This window comes from Corvus cornix, chromosome 3 (assembly GCF_000738735.6).
Source record: "Corvus cornix cornix isolate S_Up_H32 chromosome 3, ASM73873v5, whole genome shotgun sequence".
Classification (NCBI taxonomy): Eukaryota; Metazoa; Chordata; class Aves; order Passeriformes; family Corvidae; genus Corvus; species Corvus cornix.
Window position 1 is genome coordinate 49,386,616 of NC_047056.1, and position 10,119 is coordinate 49,396,734.

Consider the following 10,119-nt stretch of genomic DNA (forward strand, 5'->3'; position numbering starts at 1 on the left):
AAAGCTGATGATTTATTTATAAAGATGCAAAGTGCAAAGCTGCACCAAGATCTCAGGGCAAGAGAGTAGACCAAGCAGTGTATTATGAAACCCTCCACTGACACCTGCAGAAGATACTCACCTAAGGGAGAAACACAACAGGGAAATGTCCTGAACCTTAGAACAAAAGCAGGTAAGGGTTTCTTTGGACTCCTCCATTTCTGTCAGAAATAAACCACTTGAATAGCAACTTTAAAAATAGCAATTAGCCCCACTTGTAATATTATCAAATTCCACAAATCTTCTAAAGGGCCTTCCTCTGTTTCCCTACTCCATATCCTTTTCCTTCAAAAGCCAAAACCTAGATTTTTTTTTTAGGAATACTAACCAATAAACAGAGGAACAGGAACACTAGCAACAGGAAGGAAACTTTACTAAATTCAAATGTGAAAATGTGAAAAATGAAGGAACACAAAACCTTTTCAACAATGCCTGAGGAAGTCTACAAGTCCTAGAGCGGGTCAGAAATTCTGTTAATCCAAGGATTGCTTTTCACCTTTAGGATACACTTTCAAATTCGTCCAAATCTGTCATTAATCATTAATGTAATACTAATTTCTGGGTGCTGTCCCCTATACACATTCAAGATTAACCATTCCAGCATGAAATTTTTAACTAAATATAACAACTTTATTTGTAGAGTATTTCCATGGGTGGTGAAGTGATTCAGATCACTTCTGAATGCTCTGTGCATTCTCCTCACAGGGCATCTTCTCCAAACATGAGCCATGCCCAGTTTGGTTTCAGTGCTGAGCTATGATTTTTTCATGAGCTTCACCTGGTGCAGAGAGAAAGGAACAACCACAGAAGGCAGTGCAAATCCCTGACTCACCATCCCCCATCCCAACAGCAGCAGAAGCATCCCTGCATCCCTCAAAGACAACAGGCACAGTGGGATGGCACCAGCCCATGCCCTGGTCTTCCTAGGTTTGGCCCCAGCCCATCACTAAAGTCTTTACCAGAGTTAAGCCTCTAGTTTTTCTTCCTTAGCAGGAATTTTCCATCAACTGTTTCAGCTGGAAACTATCCACCTTCCTGCACCAGGAGAGGCAGAAAGCAGTCAGGGAGAGCAAGCCTCAAACACTTCATAAGGTTTTACATTTGCCAGATGCCCCAGTAAGTTTGCCAGTCTCTCTCGGCTGCAGGGATGGGGTCTCAGATCCACCAGCCACTCACTCGCCCATCAGAGAGCCAAACCAGCTGGAGGAGTTGTTCCCATCAGCATCCATAATTCTGCTGCCTAAGAATTTTCCAGCCCTCACAGACTGGAACAAAGAGGCTTTTCACAGAGATCCAGATTGCCTCCAGAGCCTGTCCCTTCTTTATTTACAGGAAGGCTCTTAGGTTTAGTCTAGGGAGGTCTGCAGATTGCCAGGGGCCTCTAGGGGAAGAATTCTGTCAAAGAATGTATGTTGCAATGCATCCTCAAAAGGGTCTGCTTTCTGATTCATTTAATCTTCCCTGGAAATCAACTTCACAGCCCCAGCTCCATTGACTGTGCATGATTTATCTTCAGATTATATTTGCCTTTCATGCCTTTATGATCTACTTTTTCCCCAAATAGCTCAATTACTTTGGATTTGTAGAGCCAAAGACAAGACAACTTGCAGGGCCAAGTGGGAACCTAACCAGGAAGTTCTGTGATAAGGCTGGGCCAGAGGGCAGACTTTCCCTTCTCACTTCCATGTTCCTACCAGGTCTGCACCTCCAGCTGTTCAGCTGACTCCAAAGCAGACTGCTTCAGCACTGAGGGGAGCAGTGGGAGAGAAAGTAAACACGTTGCCCCTTCTGGCCACCAGCATATATGTATCTACTCCAGCATAAACTGCATCACAGAAGTATGATGAGAATGAGAGCCCAAAGCAGATGGCAACACTGGTGGGGACCTCAAACTGCTCATCTTAGCATATTGTTTTCAGACTTAGGAAAAGGATTTAGTAACATACGCATTGGTATTTAGTCCTACTTAGCCACCCAGGAAGGCGTTACATATAGGACTGATGATTCACCTGTAAGTCCCTGAAGCAGCAAAATTCCACCTGAAGTTTCAGATATCAACCTAGAGCTGTCAAACACCAGGATGGTCCAGGACTGAGCAAAGCTCCCCTGCAAACGGGGGAAGGGCCATTACCTCCATCCCTCTGGTTGCTGCTGTATACAAGCGGAGAGAAACAGCAATACTATCAGCTGATAACAAGCTCATATTTATCTTACCTATCATGTACTGTCTCCCTCTAATTAGGCAGATCCCTATTCTTTCTTTTATCTGGCACAAGCCTTCTCTCTCTCTGCTTATGTACATGTAGGCAATGGGGCCAGCCACTCAAGGTAGTATTATCAGACCCTATTTTTATAGATTTTACGTAGAAAAATAAATGCAGTCAGAGGAAATAAATTTTTCCATAGAAAAATAAATGCAGTCAGAGGAAATAAACTTTACCGTCAGAAAAATAAATGCACTCTTCCCCAAGAGGTGGAAATATCAAATAAGTAAGGTAGCACTGAATCCATGTCACACACCTCCATCAACCACATCAGGCATGATGGCATGTAAGGACAGGACTGTATTCAAGCTAAAACAATAATGGAGTATTTGGGACATGGAGCATAAAAAGATATTTTTAATTCGGATGGTCTCATGATAGAAAAGGAGCAAGATTTGAAATAGATTTTATTGGGTCACCTGATACACATAGTAGACAAGTTTTCAGGCACAAAAGAATCATGAAGCAGTTGCTTTAATGACAGAACAGCATCTGGTACAAAACACTAGCAGCAGCAGTATGGAAATGAGGTGAAAAAGCATAATGGAAGAAATTATCCAAAGATTCTCATCAAATAAAAAAATCCTGCATTAGCATGATGGAGTAACTTGGGATACTTCGGAATTTTATGATCCACACACATGTGTGACAAAATTGATACTTTTTAAAAACAGCCCTGCTATCAAGCTAGGATGAATTGCTGGGATGGTTTCTAGTGAAAAAAATACAGTGCAGCTAAAAAGAACTGCAGCACTAAGATTTCATTTTAGTGAAACTGCCATTAACATTTCACCTAATGTAAGCCAATCTTCTCCTTCACTTGGGAAAAAGCATCCTTTCACACCCTGTATTTAATTTGATTTCACCAACAGAATTCTACAGCAGCCGCTCAGAGCCAATCAGCAATGCCCTTTTTTGTACAACAGACTGAAACACCTGTCTCTTATAATTACATGATTTTATTTTTGTTAACAGTAAAATAAAGACAGTTAAATACCAACCTGGTTGAAATAAATACCTTCAGGTCTGAGGGACAGTAACAAATAGTTCCATTGCTTATCTCATTCGTGGATTAGAAGTCACCCTCACACTGAGGTTAGTTTGGGTGGGACAGCATTACAAGTGTTTGAGCCATGAGAACAGCATTCTTCATACAGTTGTTTTAGCTAAAACATTGGTTGGGTTCCCAGAGGAAACTATCAAGCAGCATTACTGTATGTTAAAATAACTTCAGTTTTAAAGCAGCCAAAGCTGTAATTGTTGGTAGGACTATCTGAAGAACTGAAGTGCTCAGGAAACAATTGTTTCAATGATAATACCTTCGCAGCAGCAGTCATCAAATGTTCATATGAGTACTAAAAACAAGTGCTAAAGGTTTTATAACAAGTAGAAAACAAAACCAAATGTATGTTGATGAATGCAAACCACCACCATGCAAGGTAAATTACATTCTGACTATCCTTTCCACTGAGACCAGGGTTTTCCAGTATTCCTCCCCACTTATCTTTAGAGATTGAACATGCATGGAATGCAAAATGTTTTTATCTAGAAGCACCAAATCCCTTAAAATACCAGACCTTTGTTCCCTCTGACCTGAAGTGACAATATGAGAACTTAAGAATTTAACAGCTAAACTAGCAGTTACTAGGTATGGCACTCATGCATTAACCAAAGTAAAAATGTATTGCAGTTCTGAACGATTCAAAAAATAAAGCAAGAGTGAGACTTGGTTTGAGAGCAGAGTCATACAGAATCAAGTTTTTTACCAAAGATGGCCAATTAAATTTCTATTAAAAAAAAAAAAGTAAGTTGTTTTTTATAGAACCTTTATCAGTTAGTAATTATGAGGTTAAACACAGTGCTGTATGTCTATTTAAAATGTCACTTATGGATATTATTTAGTCTAATACTTTAGATTTTCTTGAGATAATTTCCCTGCAGTACAGTATTTGGCTAAGTTGGAGAGTATATGCAAAAACAGCACACGATCTTGTCAGCTCTGGCACACACATTTAGGCACTGTCTGTGACAATTAGACACACGAGGACTGGATACATGGAAGGGTCACATGCCATACCACCACTCCCCCTGCAAGAACTTTTTCTGTGATTCCCAGTGCCACCTGACTCAGATTGCAAGGAAGGTAATCGTCCTCCATCGCTCTCTCCTTGGCAAGGTATTTCAGGATCATGGCCGAGGCTGTGCTGAAGAAACTGAAGGCAGGGGGCATCATACAGGGTAGGATGAAGTGAACCACAATGTCTCCATCTAAGGACAGAGAGGAGGGGTCTGGCAGCTGCCAATACTTAGGCTGCTGGTCATCTACCAGAAGCTACTGACACTCAGTGAGCGAGGTGATCTTCAGTGTGATAAAAGGAGTTAAAAAATCTGCTGGGAAAACAGCAGATTTGAAAACCTGGGAAAGTAATATTTAAATGCAAACTGATAGCGCTCAGAGCCTGGGTGAACAAGAAAGAACATCCTCGAGTCACAAGAGAAAACAGACAACCTCCCATAAATAGTTCCACTTTTAGTTGAGTCTGACCGGTTTTTTTGTAGCCCTTGGGCTGCTCTCTGGCTCTGCGTAAGGAGGGACATGCCTGAAGCTCTGCATGATTCCCAGACTTTGTCTCAACAGTTTTCATATACAGGCAGCCTTCAGAGCCCCTGACATGTGGCCCTGCAACCCTAAATCACAGGTGATGTTACCAGTATCTCATGCTCTGCTCCTTCCTCTCATGAAGTAACTAAGAAACAAACAGTTCAGTAAGGCTGGAAGCTAGACACTGCTTTCTGCTCACGACCAGACTCCTGTCTGGTTTTGCCTGTCCATTCCCTCCACCAGTTTTTGGGGCTGTCCAGTCTGACCAAAAAAAAAGAGAGCATCAACATGACAAAAATGAATGCAAGCCATGCTGATGAAAGCACCATTTAAATGGGTGAATTCTCCCACCACCTTTGGTGAGAGCAGCATCACACAAAGAAATTAAGAACAAATACAAAGCCCACTAGGGTTTTAATTGTAACTATCCCACCATCCTGCCTGGAAAATTCTTCCTAGACATGGTAGCTAAACCATGACATTAGTGTCCTGATGCAAGTCCCTGACAAAACTACACTTCTGCAACCTAACAGAGAAAGAGGGGAATGATTCAGTGATTGAATCATACAGACGTAACTCCTAAAGCACACAGTCACATCACCCAGAGGTGCAGACCTGCCCACCCCTGCTCAGGTCTGCTCTTTGCTCAGCTCTGCCCTGCTTCTTATATAGCAACTGGTTGCACCTGTGAAGAAGGTAGGATTGCTGACAGTAAGCCACTTAATTCTTTCTTAAACCTGTCTCTATACCTATAGACTAAAACTGGTGTTTAGTACAAGGTATTGACAAGGATACATCAAGCCTTTGAAACTCAAAGTAAGTGCAAGGGAAGAGAAGGATCCCCTCTCAGAAGTGGTGAAGAACACAGATTCATTTGCTCACTCAGGGCCTGACCTTTCCCACTCTTAAATAGCCTGCACCAATCCCCATTTAACCCTGGGAGGGCATTTACCCCACACCGTATCCAAGGAATTAAACTATTCCTAGGTGTGCACAGCATGGTACAAGAGCAGGTGTAAAGTCCTGGGATGCCACTTAGAAGGACCCAGTCCAAGATCAGTGGCTTACAGAAGTACACTCCAGCCCCTGTAGTCCAGAGGGGCCACTGCTGGCCCTGTGGCCACAGAAGGGGGTCCTGGCTGCTCCTCCACAGGCTCTGGCAGCAGTGTTGTTTCACTGTCCCTGCAGAGCCATGACCCCAAAATACCCTTCCTCCACAGCAATTCAGTGCTGTCACAGTACTGTCTGTACCCTGACACTGAGGCTGGGTACAGACCAGCCTCCTCCAGGCTCATTCTGACTTGCAAAAGCCACTTATAAAATGGACACTGTCACTTTGCAAAACACAGAAGAAGGAGACAACAAGGAATACTATTTCACTCCTAAAGAAGTTTATCATAAAATAAAGTTATCAAACTATATCTACAGTCCATCTGTGTGATTGAGGAATACAAGTTCCCATTATGGTTAGATTTAAGGTTAGTCATCTCACTAAATAGCAACTGTTTAGGCAGTAAGATTATGCTTGATGAGAAGCACTCATTTTAGAAAGTTTTTCTTTTACTGGTAAAATTCATCTTTGGATGGATCTCTTTCATATCCACTCAGTAATTTTTGTCCTGGAAATACACAAGGTATTCCAAATATTTGTATGAAAATTTTTTATCCCTGCACCTTTTTTCAAATAAAGGCTCAAATACAGAGTGCAGCAGTCACCTGAAACATTATTTTTTTTTGCAAAACATATTAAAAAAGGATCCAAGTGTTTTCTAAAAGAAATCATCCAGTTCAACCTTGTTAACACGAACTGTGCCTTTATTTTCCAAACAGTCATGAGTTAATAGTAGTCTTTAATTTATCACTTACATAAAGTTATGACCAGGCTAGTTTTTGGAGCTCTTATATTCCCCAAAGAATAGTCTGTGGTTTAAATTACTTGATGGCATGGGAGAAGGGCTTTTCAAAGAGTTTACAACCTATATCTCTTCTTCTGCAGAAACTAATTGCTTATGCACAATTTAATTTTATCCATATAGACTTATGTCCTGTTCTATCACATAATATTAAGATGACTCTTACAACTTTCCTGTGAAATAGGAAAAATGTTGTAGTCCTGCCCTTGCACTAGAAGCCCCACCCTGTACTCTTCACTACCCTTAATGGAATTTTTGCCTGAATGGCTTGTGTTTTCAATTTCATTTTGTGCTGGTTTAAAGATCAATAGAGGAAGGTGACACCAAGGCACAGTAATTTAAAGTATATAACTATCGTGCAAATGCTACGACTTTAATTATACAACCAGGCATCTGTGCCTGTCCAAACAAAAAGTGACAAACAATCTGCTTACACAGTGGCAGCAACAGGCTCAAGAGCCATGAATTTATGTCCATAAACATTGGCTGCAGCAGCAGAACTAATTTGGTATATCCTCAGAAGTGCATCCCATATAGCTACCTTGCTGAGGGGAAGTCAGCTACCTTCTTAACTAAGTTATACTGTCTTACATGGAATTTTTCATGGATAAACCCCAAGTCTTTAAATTGCTTTCTCTGGCTCCTTTTTTCTTTTTCTGCCTGAACATATCTAGTGAACTAAAAAATAAGATTAAAAAATACAGCTTTTTTAATAGCTCAGTTTTTACAATTGCCCAAGTAATGACCTATGGATCAGAGGGGGTCACTGTAAATACAGATGTGGTCTGGGACAGTGATTGAGAAAGACACCACCTGAGGTACTGGTTAACAGATAAACAGCAGTTGGCAACTTCTGGGGCAGTTCCAACATCTCCCTCCAGAGATAACCATCTCTGAGGTTTTGCCTGCAAAGGAAGTGGAACGGCTTTAATTATGCCAGGATGTATTTACTGCCTGGGAAGCAGTCATGCCAAGTCTGTTAAAGACAAACAGTACACAAAAGGAAATAATGTACAATGCAAACTAAATGCATCCCAGTTTGACAGCTAAGACTACCTTGGTGTAATAATTTTTTAAAAAACATAAAGCATTCTGAGATAGTTAACACTGCAATCCAGGCCCATTCCTGGCTATGGAGGAAAGTTTGCTAAGGACTTCCTGATGAATACGAGGCCTTTAACTCTGGCTATAAAGAACCCCCAGAAGCTCCCTTTGGGGGCTGTGGGTACTACCAGGCACTTGGAGATCTCCTGACACATTCTCTGCAGAGCTCAGCCTAAAACAGGAGCACTCAAACTCTACCTAAAATCCTCTTGGAGACAACTTAACAAGAAAAGCAACAGAAACAGGCATACGAGAAGAATCTCTAACCACAACAACTTCTGGTTTTACAGCATTTTAATGACAGTACCCAATCCCACCCCATTTTTATCTCATATATTCATGTAATTCATAACAGGCTCAAGTTTGTCAATATTTCAGCTGGACAGAGTCATTCTACCTCCTCCTTTGTCATACAGGTCCTTTTTCTTGTGTTGATGGCTGACCTCTCTCCCTAACAACTTCATACAGAGCAGAAACCTTATCTCATCCATGATGTCACTTTGTACTGTCTATTGGGAGGGATTAACTGCTTTGTCCCCTTAAAGAAATCTAACTTAAGCATTCATACCATACAACTATTATTCTACTCAGTAATTTCTTTTTTTTTGTGGAAAAATATTTTGTTCAGAGACATTAAACAGACAGAGACATCACAAACACTGGATCCAGTTGCTTTCAGTATTCCTTCTTTACTGATGTGTCAAGTAACTTTTGGGGCAGGTCACCAAAATGAATGCAGCAAAACAGGTTGGACATGTCTCAGTCTGTTTTCAGTCACAGAACACTATAGGATTTGTTAAGTGGCACAGATACAACTTGCACTATCATAGTGCCATCAAAATACAGATTGTGGAAACCATGGCTATAAAGCTCACTACATAAACCTTAAAACTATATTTAGCCAAAAAAAACCCCCAGTTATTCTCACAGCAAAGAATACTGCAAAACAAACAAAAATATTCAACATATTATGGTAAAAGATAGACATCACAGTAACTAAATACATAAATTATTTCTATTCTGAATCTAGCAACAAAAGGATTTGGAAAGCTTTACTTAAAAGGGATTTCTAAAGCATATTGATGCTTTCCAATTCCTTATTCACAGGCAGCCTCTGGATCTAGGATGAGGAGTCATTAGCCACAGTACTGGGTGCAGGTGAGTGCTATAACTTGCATTACCTCCCCTCAACTCAATAGAGGGATGTCACTGGTTTGCACTAGAGCTACCAGACCATTCTGAAGGAAAACTAAGATCAACTTAGACTAGTCTAACCTGCACAGAACACTTATTTTTAAGACATTAAAAAAAACCATTTTTCTTCCTGTGAGGGTGTTCAAACACTGGCATGGGTAGTTCAGAGAGGCTGTGGTGTTTTTATCCTTGGAGATACTCAAAACCTGACTCAAGCTGACCTTCCTCTAAGCTACAAGGTGGACTATACCACCCTCAGAGGGGCCTTCCGGCCTCTGCCATTCTGTGATGAATAAAATCAGTGGATCTATACTGCCTACATCAGGGAGTTCAAAAAATGTTTTGGTAAAAAAATTGTCTCCAATTCCTCATTTCTTCACAGAGAATTTATTATGAGATAATATCAGAGATTAATTTTAGATCCAAGTAACATGAAATTAATTGGACTTTTTATTATGTATTACTTGACAATCAAAGACTGAGGGACACAAGAGGGAAGCAGTAGGAATGTGCAGTACAGCCAGGGCAGAGGAAAGGCAGTATCTGTTCCTCTTTTAGCAGCAGCTAACTGCTAGACCAGCTGGATCTGTTTCTTGGTATGCACACAAAAACCAAAAGGTGGGAGTGTGACAGAAAATAATTACAGATATGTAAGGACAAGTGAAACTAAAATACATATGCTCATCAATCACCAAATGGATTAGTTGCAAAACAGTACTCATTAATGCAGTCCTTACTTCCCAACAGGGATTCCACTCTCACATGAAAAAGTTTGCAACAGTGATGAAATAGCAAGAGACGAGTGTCACAAATCTGTCAAGTCGCATGGCCAGTGAGTGATCTCTTGCCAAGAATTGCATGAACCACTTCAGCAAGCACTTAAAAATGAGGCCGATGAGGTCTGAAGGAAAGATCTTGCAGCACTTCCAAGCCAGAAAGAAGGTCACAGTTGAGCAGATGGTGAAAGAGAGGGAGCAATCCAGGAAAATGAAGGAATATGAAA